The sequence below is a fragment of the Gallus gallus genome, chromosome 1 (assembly GCF_016699485.2).
Source record: "Gallus gallus isolate bGalGal1 chromosome 1, bGalGal1.mat.broiler.GRCg7b, whole genome shotgun sequence".
Taxonomy (NCBI): Eukaryota; Metazoa; Chordata; class Aves; order Galliformes; family Phasianidae; genus Gallus; species Gallus gallus.
The window spans coordinates 71,278,597-71,295,342 of record NC_052532.1 but is presented as its reverse complement, the minus strand read 5'-3'; the positions used below and the strand labels follow the sequence as shown (position 1 = coordinate 71,295,342).

Here is a 16,746-nt window from a genome sequence, read left to right as displayed (position 1 = left end):
CTTGATAAATAATTGCTGTTCAATGTTTGTTGTTGTTGTTCTGGTTTGTTTCATTTTCTTTTCTTGAAGCTAAATCCTTTAACTGCAGGCCATACATTTCGTTGCTTTGATTTGTGTATCCTTACTGATGTAAACAGAGCTTCAGTTAATAAAAAGAAACTCTGTTTTTATTATTATTATTATTTAAAGCCTCCTCTAACTGCAAAACGTCTCTTAAAGTCTAACAATAGCTGACTGGGATATCCCTAATTCAATAAGCTCTGGGAGGTTTCTCACAACAATCATGAATACAAGATCTATCTCTATGGATCCAGTTAGCTACATTTTGGCCACAGATGCAAGAATGCAAGAAAAGTTTTGGCCATGAAGACTCCATGTCTCGCTTTTGTTTAGAAATGCACGAACGGATGGCATGCCAGCGAAAACTCTGTATGGATACAAATCCACAAAAAGCACTACGGACAAAAATGAGAGGAAGAGATTAATTTTTGTTCAGAGTTACAAAGTAATGTTATTTGGTCCCTCGCATGAGTGAACCCCAATTTTCTGGGAGCTAATTAGAAACGTGTATGTCATTTTGTGTGAGAAGCTGTTTTGCCTTTAGAATACTGCTTTAATACACTTTATGACAGGACTCATTAGTGTCTTCAGATATATATATTTATTTATTTTAAAAACAAATATTTATTTTTAGATGCTTTTATTTTCTGAGGAAAAAGTGTTGAGAAAGGAAAGCCATCTAAGCCTTAAGTGTTGTTCCCAGGTCCCATAGCAGTTGTCATCCTCTGCCTTTTCTAGTTTCAGAAAAATTAGCATGAATATACTGTTAGTCCAGAGACACCATCAGTGCCAGGACTATAGCATGAGGTGCGAACGCTTTTGCATCCTCAGATAACAAAGGTGTGCACTTTTCTCACTGGAAATATCCTAGACTTTGCTGGACAGTATCCAGGATGACCTAACCTAAGTCTCTGTTTCTGTGGTTTGGACCGGGTGATCTCCAGAGAGGCTGTCTGACCCAGACTTTACTGTGATTCCATAAGGCAGCCACAGTGCACGGGGAGGAGAGAAGGACGATGTGTGCAGAGCCAGGACAGACTCAGGACGCAAATCAGCAAGGGGCTGTGTATCATTAAACATCAACAGAACATCTTGTCAAACACAGCTAACATGAGCAGAGTCTGTCTGATGCTAAAGCATTAGTGAGACATCCTCAAAACTGCTGAGCTTACTTATTGCCAAAAGATAATACATTACAGCAGTGTTGTCATTATCCATTAATTGCCAAATGTAGTTACTCCTGAAAGTTCAGAGATGTCTGGCTATTTAGAGCACGGGAAAATGTTGCCAAGTCTCTTAAATTAGCCAAATAACTCAACAGCTGATACACTCGGCATGTAAAGCAAAGGGAGATCAATGCATTTAGTTAACAGGATGTCTTTATGCTGTGTGCACAGAGACTCACTGGATAGTATTATGTGAGAGGCTTCTTAAGTGAAATTGAAGTCTAAATCATCCAATGTCTCCAGGAAGAGCCTTATATATATTTCAGATGCAAGAGTGAGAGATTGCGTCAGCGGATTTATATGTATCAGATTACTTTTAATTAAACTTTGTGCTCTGCTCTGGAGCCTGTAGCATTTATTGCAGCTGGGGAATTGTGGTTTACTGCAGCTCTTGGTTGACATTAAGTAGGCTATAGAGCCAGAAGAGTGTTTACAGGCCCCCGTTATTGATTCATGGCTGTTTTCTGCTTGTAGCTATAAAGTAGAAAACTAAAGCTGTATTAAGAGTCTGGGTTTTTTCCACATGATGAGAATGTAGATTTACCAGCAAAAAAACAAAAAAACCCCTGAGCATTTTCCAAGTTTAGAACTGACCCGCAATTTCTGTTCTTATTTTATCAGTAGCATGGTTTATATTTGAACCTTTTGTTGTGTAGGAAACAAAAGGCTGCATTCACCTCCAACTGTCAGGTATACAGCAAAAGCAGGAATAAAAAGCTCAGCCCCTCCAGTTTAACCAGTATCTGACAGTCATCACAATCTATCTTAGCAATACTAAAGAAAATCTTCAGTTTTTCTGTCCTCAAATTTGCAGCAAGTCTTGGAACATAAGCAAAGAATATTATCCCTGTTCTACAGATAAAGAGATCAAATGACTCTTTCTATGTTGATGCAGTATTTTGACCTTTTGTTATTAAATGTACATAGCAGCAGCAAGAAGTGCTGCTGCAGTACAGTTTAAGCAATGACTTTGTGCATTCATTCTATTACAGAATCTGAATTATGTGTCCCACTGGAATTGTTGTAATAGACTGCACAAACCAAGTGCAAGGACAAGAGGCTCCTGATGGAAAGTACAGAACCAGAGGAACATCTTCATGACTCTTGTGTAAATCAAGCACCCGATTTTTTACAGGTACAGAAGCACACTGTACAAGGGACTTTCACCCCTCGCAAAGTCTGCTGTCAACTCGAGATGGCCTTTAGTTGCAAGTCTATTTCCTAAACAAAGTAGGGATGCCTCCCAAATTGCGGTAGCTTTGAGATTTATCCTCACCACGTTCACCTCCAAAAACCCTCTTTTCCAGCCAAGTCACCACTGCAAAACAACCATATCAAAAGGAAAAGCACCTAAACAAACACAAGTGCCGTAGAGTTTCCTGAAGAAGCTCTTTTGAGATAGAGCTCCTACCATGAAAAAAGCCTTTCACAACTTTCATATTAAAATGAACAAGCCTCTTCTCAAAATTAGCCTCTAACCCTTGGAGGAGCCATCCTGAGCTGAGACAGGAGTGCTACACCTGCTGCAGCCATTTACATACATCTCTCTCTCACACTGCTCTTTAAGCTGCTGCTGTTGACCTTGCCAGGGAGGACCATGGTGTACTCAACAGAAAGGAGTATCTCCACCACTTAATCATAAGAGCTTGTGAAGAAAAATCTCTTTTTGAGCATTTTGAACCTGCTATTCCCTAGGTCTCTTGCTACATGAGGCAGGACACAGTTGTTTCCTGTTCACCTTCTCCACGTCATGAACAATCAAAGACTGAACTGAGTGAAACTCCACTTAGCAAATACATAGGATCTTCTGATGAAATACAATCATAATATTGAAAAAAATAGGAGGTAGCATGTTCAGACTGTGAGAGGTTTTGGCAGATGTTCTGTTACTAATGACACTATATTCAAAGTACACTATAAGTAAGGATTGATATAGCCATTATTCTGCAAAGCCTGCTGCAATGTTAGCATTTGCAATATATATTGGTTTTGATGTCACCATTTGTAGCACATACTGTGAGGACACAGTATGAGGAATTAAGTAATTGGTTGGAAAACACAGAGGTGGAGAACAAGAGGATTCCAGAAGGACACACATCTCCCCTTCCTCAAATATTACATCACTCACCATTCCTTCAATACCATTCTGGAGGATACCATGTACCTCAGGAGAAGACCTGAGCCTCAGCTTTCTAGGGCAACACATTGAGGCATTGTATGTGGTAGAACAGTTTCTTGTTGGCCATCAGTTCTGATTCCTGTCTTATGCCCCATTAGAGTCCAGATCTCCAAAGATAAGGTACTTCAGATGTGGACGATCGGCCAGTGAAATTTCCAAGGAGCATCCAAGGCCTGATCTGGTCTGACTTCCCGTGCTTTAGGAAGAGCTTGCAGTGCAATATATCAGAGAACTGGAGACAGCATTTGCTCTGGAAGCTAGCAGGAGCAGGTGCACATTTGGACTGCTGGATGTCTCTCCTAAATAAATAAATAAATAAGCAGTCATGAAATCCTTGCTATAGCCCTGTGCTGTAAGCAGAAGGGAGATAATTTTCTTTCTCAGATAGAAAAACTATAGATCTTTGAATGAGAGGGAGCATACCAGAACTTGTCTTATTAATGAAGAGAATGATGCTGTAGCTGGAAGCTGGAAAGTATTATGGCACTTGCATAGGAGAGAAAAAGTTCCTGTTCCCAGCTTCTGTTTCAAGGCCAGGGCCTCAGCAGTGTGTGTTAACTCAGGAGTTATTTGTTGGCTGTCATTACAGCTTTCTACCCTCTGGCCAGCTGTTTTGTGTTGCATGTTGACAGTGTTCAGTGCAGGCTATGGACCTGCAGGTGACTCCATGCAGCTCTGCCCTCATGTGCATGTACTCCTGTGTGGCTCCTAGGTCACACATTGCACAGTAGGGACAGCACCTGTGCTTTTTTTATGTGCTACAGTTTTGAGATAATTGATGAATGCATGTTAAAAGTATTATAAAACAATTACTTACAGCATTAGTTTTCTTGCCACACCATCATATTGAGGAAGTCAGGCACAGCTTTTGCTCCACTTCTCTATGAAAGCCTATCATAAATTATTTTCCTTCAGCATCAAAAGTACAGAAAATGCAGGATATGGTTAACCTAGAAAAACACAAGTAGGTGACTCAGCACAAGATGGCAGTCATACTGTGGGATACCTGTGTGCCCCAATGACATGCATCTTTCTGGCACTCTGTATGTAAAATTAATTCACAAATGATATTTTGGGATTTCCTACATGTACTAAATCATAATAAAAGTCACCTGTTAATGGCAAAGCCTCTCAGCCCAGCTGACTGCAGATTCCTCCCCAGCCATTGGTTAGAGCTGTCAGAGACAGCCAAAATCCACTTGAGATGGAAAAGGTGTGAGCTGTAAATACAGGGAAATCCTGGATCACCACAGGGTGTTCAGCTACCACACTTTGACCTCCCTTGGTCCCTTCTATGTTTTGTTAAGATTGTATTTCTTCATGCACTGTCTGGTTTAAAAGCCACCGTAAATCTATGGCGTGCAGCAAGAGTAACAGAGAAGGCACTATGTAATACAAGGGGCTATAATTCCATCCAAGGCATTCAGGAGCAGTCGTAAATCAGCATGGTGGAGCTTCGGCTGGGAGAAGTAGGACCGGAGGCTGAGGTGAGAGCAGTCTCCATCTTCCTCCATCCTCCATCCACCCTCGGCCCTGCTGCAGTGACAGCCCTGTTACTGGAGCGTGCCCACCTACTGCAGCCTGCCTTCCTGCTGCAAAGCTTGGGGCTCATCACGAAGAAGATAAAATAGAATCACAGCTAACTGGATTTTAGGGAAGGGGGTGAATTAGAGGTGTCATGCTGGAGGCAGGGGAAGAAGGATGGGTGTGTTTGAGGGATGCGGATGGGTAGATGCCTGGAAGAGTCGTAGGCATAAGAGGCGGCCATGTAATTTCCAACAAAAGCCTAAAAGGGATTAGAGGACATTCCTTATCACTCATAGTTCCCTTCTATTTTTCTTACCAGTGGTGTTTTCCATCAAGTACTATGAGGCTGTGCTCAGCGTTGTGAAGCTTGGACAAGGCCCACCCAGAACCAAGCAATATCAGGATGGCCACTGCTTAGGATTGTCACCAGCAGCTCAATGGTTTTTGCTGGAGAGCAATTTGCTTCTGGGTCTGCCCACTTCCAGTAGTATTTAGGGACAGGGATCAAACTGTAAACTCAGCTCCCTGTGCTGCTTCTCCCACATCAGTAACAGCACAGCACTGCCAGCCTTCTCCTCCCTTCTGAGGGTCCTCTCCCTCTGCTGATCCCTCACAAATTCACTACAATCGGAGGAGAGACCTCATGAGGCGAGTGAAGTTAGATTGCATAGGGATTGCAGTAACGACCACCACATTCGGAGTGTTTTTATTATTTTTTTTGTGACAGAAAGCACAGTGTGCAGCTAAGCAGGACCAAAGAACGTTTTAAATATTGGGAAAATGTGCACCTCGTCCCATTGCTTACTTTGGTGGAAAGAGGCTGCTGAATGAGGCCTGCTGCTGCTTGACGCCGGAGCGCTGTGCTCAGTGTGCAACAGCAGGCCGAAACCAGCTCCTGCCCTGTTCCCTTCATGTGCTCCAACATGCTTACCTCCACTTGGCATCACCCGCACAAACTAACCACCATGTGTTTTGGCTCGCGGACAGTCAAACCACTTCTTTTCTTCCAGCTGCACATATTTGGCAGAGTTCAAGGAGCTGAACACAGGAACACACGATTTCCAGTTGAGGGTACTTTCTGTAGCTGTTTTAGCTTCACATTAGAAACAACTGTTCCTTATTTTGCGTTCACTTACTCAAAGTAACACACACAGCTCAATCATTAGAAACTTGGACTAGCTTGAGTGACAGACACAGCGCCATACACTGGGTAACACATTCTCCTTTGCTTTAATATGGAAAATCTTCTTTCAAGCATGGAACACTTCTGAAGGATATTCTCTTTCTGCACAAATTTTAATGAAACTTGGGAATGATCACTTTTCTTATTTCCTTTTCTGTCACTTGGTACAGCATACTGAATATCTAAGGCTTAATGAATTTTAAAGTTCTCATTTTGCTACAACGGAAGGCCTGAAAATTTCTTAAGTTTTGGGAAAGCTAATGAAATGCAAAGGGGAATGAAGTGGAAACTAATTTGTCCATTCGAACTTCAAAATGTCAGTGAGATTTTCTGAAGAAACAAAAGTTAAATCACTAAACTCTGGGCCATCAATCACTGTATTTTACTTGTGGTAAAATGGTAAAAAAAAAAAAGAAAATATAACCAAAGGTTTTGGACATGTTGAAACTTCAGGAGAGAAAGAAATTATTAGTCTATGTCTCGCATATCTAGCCACAGTGGAGGTCACTGTGATGCAACAGCAAGCCAAGGCTAAATAAGAATAGGACCTATGGGATTCCAAACTGATTTTCAAGTAGTGGTTGCTGGAACCCCATTGGTCAAGCTCATAGGGCAGCTTTTTAGCAGATGTAGAAGGTACCAAGTTCAGGTTAAATCCAGAGAGATAAGCGTGTAATGGCCACTTGGGAGTCACCTGCTCAGAAGAGGCTGTGACGGCTGAGATGGGCCTGGAGCTTCCAGGCCATGGGGCGCAGCAAGCCAGGGTTTGCTCTCCACAGTCTCACAAGAAGTGAAATGTTTTCATCAGCAAAATTGAGATGGTTGAAAAACCTGTCCAGGTGTGTGACAGAAAAAAGATTAAGCTGCCAGTTTTCACAAAAGCTACCAGAGCTGTTCCAACAGTAATGCCTCCCCTTCTATTATGTTGGACCATGAAATCAGTGGTGGATGTTGGTGGTTTGGCAGTAGAGGTTGAACCTTCCTGCCAGTATTCCATTACATTTTGTTACCATGTGACAGATGACAGCAGAGGAGTAGTCAGCCCTAATGGCATCTGACATGGAAGTACATCTGAAGCAAAGGTGTGTCATTGTATTCCTCCATGTAGAAAAATGGCACCCATTGACATTCACTGACACTTGGTGAATGTTTCTGGAGACCAAACGGTGAGTATGAGCACATTGAGGCGGTGGGTGGTGCATTTCAGCAGTGGTGACAGTGACATGAAAGAAAGGCACATTCTGGATGGCCATGCATATCTGTCACACCACGAAATGAAGAGCGTTTCCATCAGCTCATCCAGGTCCATTGGCAGATTATGATCAGGGAACTGTGTATCGAGCTGAATATCAACTTTAATGTGTAGGAAACAATGGTGGCAATGTTGGAACACTGCAAAGTTTGAGCCAGGTGAGTCCCACAAATACTCAGACAGGAACAGAAATAACACCGTATGCAAGTTTTTCAGGACCCATTGAACCAACACACCGTCAAAGGTGACAGTTGCCTGGATTGCATCCTCACTGGTGACAGGACATAGTGCTAACAGTAGTCAAAACAGCATTCTACGGATTGGTGACATGCAAATCCCCCATCAAAGAAAAAGGTCAAGATGCAGCCCTCAGCAGGCAAAGTGATGTACACTATCTGGGATAGGAAACGGGTGATCCTTCTGGATTTCCTGGAACACGGACACACCATCAACACTGCCTCCTACACTGTGACGCTGACTAAGCTGAAGGCCTGAATTTCCAAAGTCAGGCCAGAGAAAACGATCTTTATCTTGCAACACTGTTAAGACTATAACCCCAGTTGGAAGACTGTGCAGCACACTGCCAGTCGTGCCTAGGCTGTCCTACCATGCTCACAGCACAGTCCAGATCTGGTACCTTCTGAATTCCATCTGTTTGCTCTGATGAAAGATGGATTGCATGGGCAACATTTTCCTAGCTACAACACCTTCACAGCAGCTGTGAAACAGTGGGTCACCTCCACTGGTGGAGATTTTTATGAACACAACATGAAGGCTCTTGTTCATCGCTGATGAAAATGCATAGCTAATGGTTATGACTATATTGAAAGATAGTGTTTTGTAGCTGAGAATTTGCTCTTATCAAACAGTTCTATTGTTCTATCCATGGAAATAAATAGGAGGCCTTACTTTTGGAATGATCTATAAATACCTGTATAAATCTATAAATAAATCTGTAAATACCAACTGCCTTCCATGAGATCAGAAATTACTTTATTTTCACTTTAGATGTTTACAATGAGAATATATGAAAGGTGCTTTTATTTGTGTCACTTTTAAGTGCATCAAGTATTTCTCTCTTCCAAGTGTTAATTAAAAACACGCACTAATATGCAAACTGCTGCACACTTTCAGTTGATTGAGAGACCTTTTTAACAGGCTAATGCCTTTGTATGCATTGGGAAAACTCACTTGGGCTCCCCAAGGATGGAACTATGATTGCTTACGTTTGAATATGCAAGTTGGACAGGGAAAATCTCTAGTAAGAGCTTCAGGCCCTGGCTGGAACACAAAAATAAGCCACATCAGGCAACGTGGTTACAACTTGGTTGTCTCTTAACCTGGTGACTCATCTGGTTTTGATTTGTGCCGGAGACAGTGCTTGAGCAGTGTTCCACAACCAGACAAAAGCCTTCCTATGATCAAATACTGAGTACAACTGGCAATCATAACTGTTAAACAAAAGTGCCAAAGTAACTTAGGAACACAGATCTGGTTGACAATCAGAGGGACATTTGGCCTAGTTTATTTGATGCCTTTGTCTTGCCTTTTTAGCAGTGCTAGCACTGATTTTTCATCTATGATCTGGACATCTAAGTCACTGAGCCCTAGATCCCTGTAGGTATCTTCACATCTCCTATCCCTCAGTTTTTCTACTTCAAGCTGTTAGCTGGGTACCCCCTCAGATCACTTAGAGCCACTCTCATCAGAGCCATGCCAGCACAGCTACGGACCTGGGCCCTCCCATGGGCTCAAGAACTGCAAAGGACAGTGTGTTTGAGTGCAACCAGGAGCTCATGGCCATGACTGGAAGCTGTGCAACACCGCCCCTCTCTGCCAGATAGAGCTGGTGATACTTGGCTTTTGTCCCTCCCACACTTTCCCACCTTTGATTTGCTTATGTATTCCACAACAGAAACGATTCCTTTAGTAATCTTTGCTACCATTATTCCCATAATTAGCATGTATTTATATTCTGAGAACTGTATAGCATTAGTTACAGAAAATCTCCAAGCCCAAACAGCTTTTTGCTGTGACATCTCTAAGGTAACTGCTGTGCACAGTCACACTCACGGTAATTAAGATACATTCAGACCTTCAGTTCTCAGAACGGTGTGTATTATCACAGATGACTCCTAGAAATTTAGTTCTCATTTAATACTTGTCCCCTGTTTGAAGCATAGTCCTAGGAGCAGGTGGGGAAGCTCTGCAAGCATAAGGAAGGCGGGCATTTTTCACCAGCTCTCTCTGACTCCTGTATAGCAATTCGGTATGTCATGCTGAATCTGTAACACCGGCTGGCATACCCGCTATGGTCTTACTGCATTTCTGGATCCACTCCCTATATAAATCTCCTTTGTAATTCACCCTTTCAGGGAAGATCTCAGGAACTACTTCTGTCTTCAAGGCTTTTGCCCTCTCAGGGCAGCCCCAAAGGTACAGCCTCGCAGCGCGCACCTCGTGGCACCCATGCACAGCAGCAGTGCAAGTTTTTACAGCTAGCAGCACACACTTTTGCCAGAGTTATCCAGCTGGTCTGAAAACATTTTCATCTCTTTCAGTCTTTTATCAAATTGAGACAAAAATTTCGTGTTGGGCACTTGTTTTAGGAGAATAGGGAGATTTGCATGTTAAAGTAAAACTGAAAAACACAGCACACGTTGAAAGGGCTCATAGAAGATGTGTAATGTTCCACACATCCACGAGGCAGAGATATAAAACCTGTGAGCAGTAGCCTTCAAGGCAGAAATTTGATTGATGGTTTTATTGTCTGTGTGACTGATCTTGTCTCAGGAAAAATGCATCCTCTCCAAGGCAGAAAAGGAGAACTAACACCACCTGCCCAAGGATGTTGTGGATACCCGTCCCTGGATGCAGTCCAAGCCAGGCTGGACGTGGCTCTGGGAGGCCTGGTCTAGTGGCTGGTGACCCTGCACATAGCTGAGGGGCTGAAACCAGATGGCCATTGTGGCCCTTTTCAACCCAGGCCATTCTATGATTCATTCTATGATTCTATGAAAATCCTGGCCTCACAGAAAGTCCTGCGTGCACTGATTTTCACCTGGTCTGCTATAACCAAGTGTACAGGCTTCGTTCCAGCAGGAGATACTCAGCTTCTGCTCATCAGTTAGTGCTGTTACACTAAAAAAAAACCCAAAATAACAAACTTAAGCACACATAGGTTATAAAATCGCATGTTACGTAGCTTATGATTGCATGCTTTCACCTAATGAGTGCCACAGAGCAGTGCATGACCTCAGAAAGAACTAATACTGTCTTGTGTTTAAAAAAACACCCTTGCTTTTAATAAGAATTCCAGCTGAAGCTACTACTTCTGTTTTGATACAAGCATTTTCTGTATACAATTCTGAAAAACATCTGGCACCATGGAGCTGTGCTTTCAAGTTTCTGTTGCAGTTCCCATTAGCTGTAATGACACCTACTGCTAGGGACAGACCTGATTAACTGCAGGCTCACACACTGCTAAGTACAGGCACATGTAGAACCTAGTGAAGCAAACACCATGGATTTTTTTTTTTTGGCCCTTTGTTTTAATAGGATTGCCAGGATGACCAGAATCTGAAAACTCACAGCTCATTACCAAGAACACAACGCTGATCCAGACAGAGCCAGAAGACTTTAAAATGACTTCAGGGATGAGATCTAACAGGCTGTGGTAGAATGTGGAGAACATTTTCCCTCTTCTTATGCCTTTCACCGCTATGGAACATTTGCTACGTATGTACTGAATGTAAAACTAAGCAAGAAATTTCCAGCCAGTTTTGCATCTTGGAGAGGAGCAGCATGTTTTAAGCTTCACACAGCACAATCACTACTCACAGTCATCTAAGATGTTTCTGCTGCAGCTGTGAGCCTGCATTTCCAGCAGAAGAAAGAGTTCAGGATTCGCAATGCATGTCCGAGAGCCATTGAACATGGCCAGCATGGCAACTATCCTTACAGCAGTTTTATCTTTTTTTAAGAGACCCTCTTTAAACAGTGAGAAGAGCAGATTAAAACCAGCCACATTATCGCCTACTCTCCTGAGTTTTTCAGACACAGAGTAATTTTTCTTCTTCTACCAGCTGCCTTTATCTCTATGAACACAAGACGAATAACATTCCTAACTGTTTATCACAGGTATTAACAAATGGCCTTGTTTTGAAGCATTCATTGACCTCAAAAACCCTCAGCGTCCAGATACGTGCCATATTTTTGGACAAGAGAAGCAATGAAATACCCAGTTCTGCTGCTGAATGTAGTATCAGTTTATTTGCTCTAACCATGGATGTCTGGGCTTGCCTAGCTACACATATGACAACCTTAAATTTATATTCCATTCTACAGTAATCAGATGCTGTATAATTAAAATACACACAAATGACTCTATGTAACCAGCTTGAAACCTCTGAAATTAAGTTAACCTTCAGTTTTACATCATTCTCATTTCCCGAAATGTTTTGCATGTAGAAGAATGATTTCCACAGTTGGTGTGGTTTTTCTCTTTTTTTTTTCTTTCTTTTTTTCCCCTTGCATTAAGACTATAGTTTGTATTTCAGAATGTCTTTAATGGACTCAACTAACATTCCCCGGCCATGATTTTCCAGGTACAATCTGTGCCTTTTAGATAGTCAGCAAATTCACTTTCAGGACTGTTTAAACGCCATGAAATGAGACTGCTTATGAGCAAGTGCTGATACAAAATCAATGTCTGTGTCTTTTCAATCCGGCCCCTGATTTTCATCACCACAGCTTTTTATTTGCATTATAAAATTGATCTGCTGGAGAGCATTGCGTGACAATTATTTGTAAAAGACAGGAAGATTCCTGAGAGGGACAGAGGGCTGAACAAAAACAGTGCACTGCTAGTAAAATTTGTTGCATTCGAGCTAAAATGCCCAGGAAATATGAACAGCTTGAATGCAAGTCCACAGCATTTTTGGAATCATTTCCCTGAAAATTTCATTCCTCTGAAATGAACCAGAAACAAAACAAATCAAGAACAGACAAACTTTTGAATAGCAAAACTTTTTTTAATTCAAATTTTTCCCTATAGAGACTTTAAAAGAGATAATTATTTTGTAGGCAGTTATTAAAAATAATGCCAGACACTGAAGTTAGAGGTATTAGGGACAGGGTAACAAGAATTGAATGTAGACTTACTTTGCTGGTCACAGATGTCTATTTTAGCCCTTGGTTTTCTGTGAATTAAGACACTGATGTTACGCTGCCTATCAGGGAAGGCAGTAGGTTGTATAGTTATCTCCTGATTGGGGCAAAATCACTACCCTGAAACCACACAACCTACTACCTCATCCTGTTAGAGCATCAGGCGGATCTTCTGAAGCAAACTAACATTTCACCTACCATAAGTAAGATTCCCTACACACTTTCTAGCCCACATTTCTTACTTTCAAAAAGGGCATCATTACGTCCTGTCAGCCCTTCCTCAGATTTCTTCCTGGAAGTCCATCAGAATTGGTGGGGTGACTCTACAGGCAGAACAACTGCAGTGGAAAGCACTCTCCTTCCCAAATTTGCATTATGTAATAAAACATATATTAAGTCACAATTCAAAAACTGATTAAAAAAAATCTCTTCACTTAGGGGTCAAGCATTTACTGGTTCCAGGGCAGAAAATGAGACATCCTCTTTGTATTACTATCCAAGTCATCACTTGTTAGTTTCCTCAAACAAATTACGCTAGGTGGATTTACATAACTGCTGAAGAAGTGGCACTTGCCATTGGTATAACACGAATGCCACAAAGCAATGAAGAAATGGATCACCTTTTTCCAAATGGCCACTCTTGAGAGCACACTGGCAGATGGAGAAAGTTGAGCATAAGCATAGGTTGTACCTCTGGGCCCTCTCACACCCCGCTTTCTCTGAGAAGATGAAAAAAAGGAAATTGCTTTCCAATCCAAACGATAGAGGAATTGAAACACTCTGAGAACATTTCTTTCGTAAGAATCAAAACCAACACGTAAGACAGAGCCAGAGAATGTTACAGTTGAAATATATTTGCTTTGCATTTTGAAGGCATATCCAGCGATGATATCACAGCCACTTCAGGAAAGACAGTAGATTGTATAGTTATCTGACAGGCAGGGCATAACCCTAAAACTATACAACCTACTACCTCACCCCAAAGGACAGTCAGACTCCGATCACAGAAACCACAAACTATATTCCCAGAAAGCTGGATGGCTTGGTGATGACCTAGAAGACAAAAAACTCTGGAGACAAATATTATCAGTCTTCATTCTGAAAGAGTTTGCTATACACCAGTTGACATTTTGCTTAATGAGCTCTAGTTTCACGTTTTAAAAGTTTCACAGATTTGCAGTGTGTGGAGTCATGTCAGTGACAAGATACACAAGAGGGAAGAGGATAGAGAATTCATTTTTAATAAATGCACTTTTGTACTTCCAGCTCTGACACGACTGCATCTTAACAAACCAGTTTTGTCACTTCAAGAAAGGCATCACAGTGACTTAGAGAATAAATGCTGAATTAGAGGGATTTGTTCTGCATTGCCTTCTAGGTATTCCTCTCTTATCCTAGTGTGGAACAGCTCAGTTGCTCTTACTGACTTTCCCAAGTTCTGCATGGGTAAATCTATAAGACTGAACCAAGAATTTGGTGACTGTCAGAAAGTGTTACGGCTTACTTAAGCAACATGCTACTTCTAAAGGACAGTACCTCACAACTGAATCAATGGCTAAACTAAATGTACTCTACTGTACTACACAGACGTTGGTTAATATGACTAGCAAAATTGCCACTAGTGTACTGTAACCTCACACCAACACTAGAGGTTGAGGGTGCTCTCACTCCCCACCACCTGGTCTGATGGACTGCAACACATCGCACTCAGGGAAAATCCAAATAAGTGACAAAAACTATGATATCAGTCCATACCTGTAATATAAATAAATAAAATTTCAAACAAATACTCCAACTTAATAAGCTAACTTAGAATCATTGAATCTAGGTTGAAAAGGACCTCAAAGACCATCTAGTTTCACCCCCCCCTGCTATATGCAGGGTCGCCAGCCACCAGACCAGGCTGCCCAGAGCCACATCCAGCCCGGGCTTGAATGCTTCCAGGGATGGGGCATCCACAACCTCCTTGAGCAACCTGTTCCAGTGCATCACCACCCTCTGTGTGAAACACTTCCTCCTAATATCCAACCTAAACCTCCCCTGTCTCAGTTTAAGACCATTCCCCCTTGTCCTATCACTATCTATTCCTGTAAACAGGGGTACTCCCTTCGAGTATTGGAAGGCCACTATGAGGTCTCCCCGGAGCCTTTTCTTCACTAAGGAAAACTTTTTTTTTGTTGTTAACTGCAAATTAAAGACAAGAATCCATGATACACACAGAAAAACTAAAGCCATGCTTGACAACAAAACAGATCTCACCTCAAAGTAGGTAGGTCACATTTCAGAGCAACCGATGGGATCTTCCACTGCTCATAGCATAATCACTATGGGGATGCCAAAAGAGAAAACACGCATGTTTCAACTTCATTTTAGTGCACACTGAAACAGTTGTAAGGTGAGTGACAGCAAGTGAAAAAGCAGACAGAAGCTTCTCCGTACATTTTCTCAGAGGGCCATTCACAGCACCAGCTTTCTCTTTCCGTTGTTATTATCCCATCATACCTCAGCCCAGGGGGTACCCCTAACCTGAAAAAAAGACAGGCAAGAGACAAAGAACTGTGAAAAACAGAAAACATTGTGGGTTTTTTTAGGTTTTTTTTTAGATTGACTTATTGAGGTATTTGCTTCTTCACTTTCTGGGAAAAACACACTTTTAAAGGAACTAGAGAAGGAAGGAGAATGCAAATGACTAACCAAATTAAATAGCAATGTGTTAATCTATAACAAGCAATGTTACACTGTTAGCTTCAAACTAACTACACTGGACTGAGGCCACCTGTAGGAAGAGGTTACAGATTGCTGCGAGCTGCACAGGGGACATACCTGTGACACCAAACTGCAACAGTGCAACTGTCCCCTCTGAGACGACCATAATGGAGAAAACATTGTACAACCCTGGTTTCACAACTTGCAACACCAATGGCACTGAAGGTCAAAGTAGACATTCTTCGTATACTATACAAAAAGAGTAGCAAAAGAGATTTCCTCTTTAACTAGTAACTACTAGATTACCTCTTTAACTAGTAACTACTGGTAGCAGAAGCTGCTTTCTAAGGACTGTCAAAGGAAGCCATTTGGAAAGTTCTGCAGCAGAAAGCTCCACAGTCTTCTCCATATACTTAAGGGTTTAAAAAAAAAATCAGCATTTTCTGAGTGTGAGCTTCTTTTTTGGCAAAGCCAGTTACTTTCTGAATAATCCTCTGGAAAACAAACAAACAAACAAGCAAACAAACACAGAACTATTCTGTCCCTGGTTTTTTAGATAAAATGTTTAAAACTAAACATCTTTATGTGTGTGGTCAGAGATCTGAGTGTTAGGAGTTCACAATTTGTACTGGAGCCTTGGCTAAAATTCAGTGTGGAAGCTGGTGAATCTTGGTACTGCCAGGTGAGTGAGTACCCGTGGCCTGTGCAGTCACCTCACAGAAAGGGCTTCCGCTTTAAAACAAACCCTATCCTTATATAAATAGAAATCAGCATTATATAACATAATTGGAGGAAAGCTGCGTATTGTGTGTTTTACTTCAAAGTGAGACTTCTGAATAAGCATTTCCTTTAGGGTGAAAGAAGGAAAAAAAGTAACCCTTCAGCGGAGCTGCTCTTTATGCTGGATAGTCCGGTGAAAACAGTTCAAAGCCATTAAAATGATATATTCACAGCAGTGAAAAGCCCAAGCTCCTCAGCAGACCCAAATCACTGGAAATGTCAGATGAAGATCCTAAACTTGAAGCGACTCCAGTGACTCCAATGGCAGAAGTGAAAATACAGAATCAAACAGTGGCAAAATTTGGGAAAGCTAAGCATGTTGCAGTGATGTACATCGCTGCCTACCTGTAGCATACCTCGGCTTTACTTTCACTCACGGGTGCAGTTCTCGTTGGGAGAATGGAAAAATGTTCACCCTTTTGATGTAAAATGGTGCATTTTTAAGAAACATTTCAAAAGGATTCACTTATTTTCTACTAAATACAGCTAAGCTTTTGATAATGTTAAAGATCTATTTCCATACGTGAAGTTCTGGTATAATATTGCCTTAATATACAATCTGCCACATAAAAAGTAGCAATTTAGTTCATGAACGTTGAGATGGTTATTTATAAAGTGCTATAAGCTTTCTGTTGTTCTGTTTTATATAAGATCTGTTATTGTG

At 41.6% G+C, this 16,746-nt stretch overlaps 1 protein-coding gene and 2 non-coding genes across 37 annotated transcripts in view; all 3 read right to left on the bottom strand.

The window, feature by feature from the left end:
* PPARA (peroxisome proliferator activated receptor alpha) overlaps positions 1-16,746 on the bottom strand; it is a 278,561-nt gene that overhangs the window by 64,577 nt on the left and 197,238 nt on the right. For 18 of the 35 annotated variants that reach the window (XM_046942569.1, XM_046942389.1, XM_046942408.1 and 15 more), the window contains 4 exons: positions 14,856-15,122; positions 4,578-14,351; positions 4,283-4,415; positions 3,415-3,764 (listed from right to left, as the gene is read on the bottom strand). The gene's annotated coding sequence lies outside the window, so the exon portion shown is untranslated. Of the gene's footprint in view, positions 1-3,414; positions 3,765-4,282; positions 4,416-4,577; positions 15,123-16,746 lie in introns of all 35 variants that reach the window. The other 17 variants (XM_046942010.1, XM_046941991.1, XM_046941856.1 and 14 more) reach the window with 11 other exon arrangements.
* On the bottom strand, positions 12,663-12,747 carry MIRLET7B (microRNA let-7b). Its single transcript, NR_031397.1, has one exon. It is a non-coding gene; the product is annotated as a microRNA let-7b (primary transcript).
* On the bottom strand, positions 13,501-13,576 carry MIRLET7A3 (microRNA let-7a-3). Its single transcript, NR_031396.1, has one exon. It is a non-coding gene; the product is annotated as a microRNA let-7a-3 (primary transcript).